Source organism: Alligator sinensis, unplaced genomic scaffold (genome assembly GCF_000455745.1).
Source record: "Alligator sinensis unplaced genomic scaffold, ASM45574v1 scaffold1391_1, whole genome shotgun sequence".
Classification (NCBI taxonomy): domain Eukaryota; kingdom Metazoa; phylum Chordata; order Crocodylia; family Alligatoridae; genus Alligator; species Alligator sinensis.
In genome coordinates, this window is record NW_005842761.1 from 659,458 (window position 1) to 662,997 (window position 3,540).

A 3,540-nucleotide genomic window follows, 5' to 3' on the forward strand; every position below is an offset into this window, starting at 1 on the left:
GGCTGTAGTTGCAGTTGCTACTAGGCCAAATGATCAAACGGATTTGGAATGGTGTGTTGTACAGCAGGACTCGCTCAGAGCCAGCTCCCAGGCACAGACGCTCACAGTGAAAGGCTTCCAGATGCAGTGTGTTTTCTACTGTGGAAGGACATTTACTAAAAAAAGAAATCAAGACCAAACTTTCCTCAAAGAAACCAAAGCCCTAGGCCCAGTCCAGCAGCCTCCACTTCAGATAAAACCCAACACCTTGCTGCTGAGTGGGTTCTACAGCCACCAGTATTTCCAAAAGAGAGAGGGAAGGACAGGTCCCAGGGAAAAGACAGACAAGGATCAGTGGGCCCCATTCGAAGTCACAAGAAGCAACCTTTACAAGTGGAAAAGACACCTGCTGAGGGTAGTCGCTGTCCCAGGGTGCCTATACACACTACAGGGTTTACTCCTCATTAAATTAAATAGGTTTATAAAATTTAAACTTGTTTATTTTGAAGCGCTGCATCAGTGTCTTCACGCACTAGGTTTTCGAACAAATAAAGCTTTGGAGCATCATACCAGTGTTTGTACACATTTGGTTTTCAAACAAATTAAACCCGGTCCCTGGCCAGTGATGCAGGAGAGCAGGACGGTCCAGTGATGCCCCCCTGGCCCAGGGCCCCCCGACCTGTGCTCTGCCATACAGCTGTGGGAGCATGGAGCTGGTGACAAGAAAAAAAAAGGGGGAAAGCAATTTGAAAGTGGAAGCAATTCAAAAGGGTCAACTACAAAAAAGTCACAGAGCCATCTGGTGGACAAAGAGGCTCATTAACCGTCTTTGAGTGCCTTTGTGTTTGCATGTAACAAATCCATGGATGCAACGCTTTAATTCCAGACGAGCCAAACTAAACTATGCTTGAGGAGTTTTACTTTAATGCACCAGAAAGACTTTTAAATCATCCAGAAAACCTGCTCGTGCAAACAGTCAAGCCGTTGCAGTGCGAGAAAGGGCAAAAAAAAAAGGCGTGTACAAAGGCCCCCAGTGTTAATCCCTTGGCTGCTAGCAGCTACCCTAACAGGCAGGAGAAATGCTGCTGCAATGTCAGTATCTGTGCAACCAGTCAAGCATTTTATCTGCCCACAGGGGATGCTCCCCTGATGTTTATGTGGGAAGGTTTAGTGAAGCTGGTGCTTATTGGCAGGGTAGCAGAGGGTACAGCCAAAGTACCCTGTATATCTCAGCTTCTGGAAGAGACACCCAAAGGCCATTTTTAGGACCTGTGACTGTGAGGAGAGCACCAGGTCGGTTGCAAACATTCAGCACATTGTGCAGACAGGAAGAAAGCCCTGAAGGGTGTCAGGACCCTCATCTCCACCTGCCTCCAATTTAGAGATTTAGCCCGGGTTCAGGTCTTGCCTGAGATGGATCCCTCTCAGCCTTTTGGCTTGGACAGGCCAATCCTTTCTGGGAGCTCACTGGGAGGCCCTCACCAATCAGGTAGAGATGCACCTGACACTTGTAAGGCATTTCCTGTCTCTCTGGTCCTTGGCGGAGTGAGTTCACAGTTCTCAGCCTCAAATCTCTGGTTTCACCAGCAAGCCCTGCAGATTCCCAGCCCCTATCACCCACCTCTCACATTTTCTCCTGCTCTTCTACAGTAGCTTTCAAGTCAGGGACTAACATTCTTCCACACATTCATTTATCGTCACTCAGACTCTGGCATTCACCCAGCAGTTGTGCCAAGAGAGACTCCTAAGAAACATCCCCTGCTTTTAAAATTGAAACAATCACTCTGCTAACAGGGATCAATACAGAAGGGCTAGAAAGCTGGGGAGAAGCATGACATCCAGAGGCTTAAGAGGGAGAGGGAGATGTCACTGGGATGCACTAATGACTAATGAGGAGCACTGATAAAAAACTGATAAAAATGTGACATACAGCAGCTAACATGGAGGCAGTGTGGGGTAGGAGCCATATACCGGGGGGGTAGGAGTCATGATGCTGAATGGCTAGAAAGGAAGGGACTGAATGAATGTCCCTTCCCAATCCTCCTTTGAGGTGTCTGATAGAAACCTGGCCCCTGGATCCATTCCCTTGGCACCAACAATAAGCAAAGCCCAGTGTTTAGGGTGGGAGATGTCCTGTCCTTTGTGATCTGGAGAGTGATCCAGACCCAGCTGGTTGTGTCTCCAGGCTGCTCTGCAGACATGGGGTGCAGGAGGGTACTACATCATCTTAACTTCAAAACTGGTTAGGGATTCCTGTGTGGAGACCAGGCCTCTTTACCTAGGCCTGACTCTGTTGTCTTAGAATCTTAAATCTGTCTTTTGGGCCCCTTTGCTCCTTCCTTTCTCCTACACCCTAAGAGGAAGGGGCTGGATTGATTTCCAAAATGTGTTAAATGCCTGCAACAAAGCACCTCCTACACAACACACGCAGCCCTAGAAGGATGTAGCATGAGGCATTTATGCCAACTCATGTGCCAAAAAAGGCTGGTCCAGAGCCAGCCAGGAGGAGAAGCCACCAGAAGAGCCAGGCAAGAGTTTTGTAATAGAAATCTTTTCTCCTGCAAAGCACCATGGTGTAGGGATCACAATGTTCTGCGTGAGGGGCTCAACTTGGGTGAAATTTCGTTTGGGAACAAAATGCTCAAAACAAAGCACCCGGGGAGTCATGTCTACACCCTTTCAGAATAGAGCATTTCAACCCACTGCATCGAAATTTATTTTACATTATACTATAAATTATAACATAACATAACATAAATTTCTTGCTTCAAAAAGGCGAAGAGTGGAGCAAAATAGTCCAACAGGAATCCCAAACCAAATGTTTAGGTGGACCTAAAATGGAATACTGTTTCTTTTCCCTTGGAAGTTTGTTTTTGGTGGGAAAATTCAGACTTTTTTTCCTTTCGTTCAGCTCTCGGATAAACAGGTGGTTTCCCAAAAGGCAGTGGGATGGCCCCTGGAATGGAAATCCCCATGGTCTAACCAGTTGTAGATATTGGCCCTCTGGTTGGGTCACTGTGGGAGCCACTTGCTTCAAAAAGGTGGCAGTGGGTGGAAGGGATGGGTCTGTCTCCCTGCTCCTCAGGGAGGGAACAGGCATGGCTGATGGTGGCAGAGTTGGGGGGCAGGGGGTTTCCACTACAAGTGCTCAGGGCTGGGTGATGGCATGCACCCGCTGGTGCTTGGCCAGTGCTGAGCTGACGCTGAAGCTCTTCCCACACTGGGGGCAGGTGTAGGGGCGCTCCCCAGTATGGGTGCGCTGGTGCCGGGCCAGGTCAGAGCTCTCGATGAAGCCCTTGCCGCAGCGGGGGCAGCGGTAGGGGCGTTCACCCGTGTGGGTGCGCCGGTGCTTGGTGAGGTGGGAGCTCTGGCTGAAGCCCTCCCCGCACTCCCCGCACTTGAAGGGCTTCTCCCCCGTGTGGATGCGCCGGTGCCGCTCCAGGTGGGAGCTCCAGGCAAAGCTCTTTCCGCAGTGCCCGCAGGGGTAGGGCTTCTGCTCAGGGCTGGGCTGTGGGATCTCACTGGGCTCTGGGCCTGGCTTGCAGTCCGGACAGTGGCGGC

At 50.1% G+C, this 3,540-nt stretch overlaps 1 pseudogene; it reads right to left on the reverse strand.

Moving 5' to 3' along the window:
* Positions 1–495: 495 nt before the first annotated feature.
* Positions 496–3,540, reverse strand: part of LOC106722837 — a 39,764-nt pseudogene continuing 36,719 nt past the window's right edge.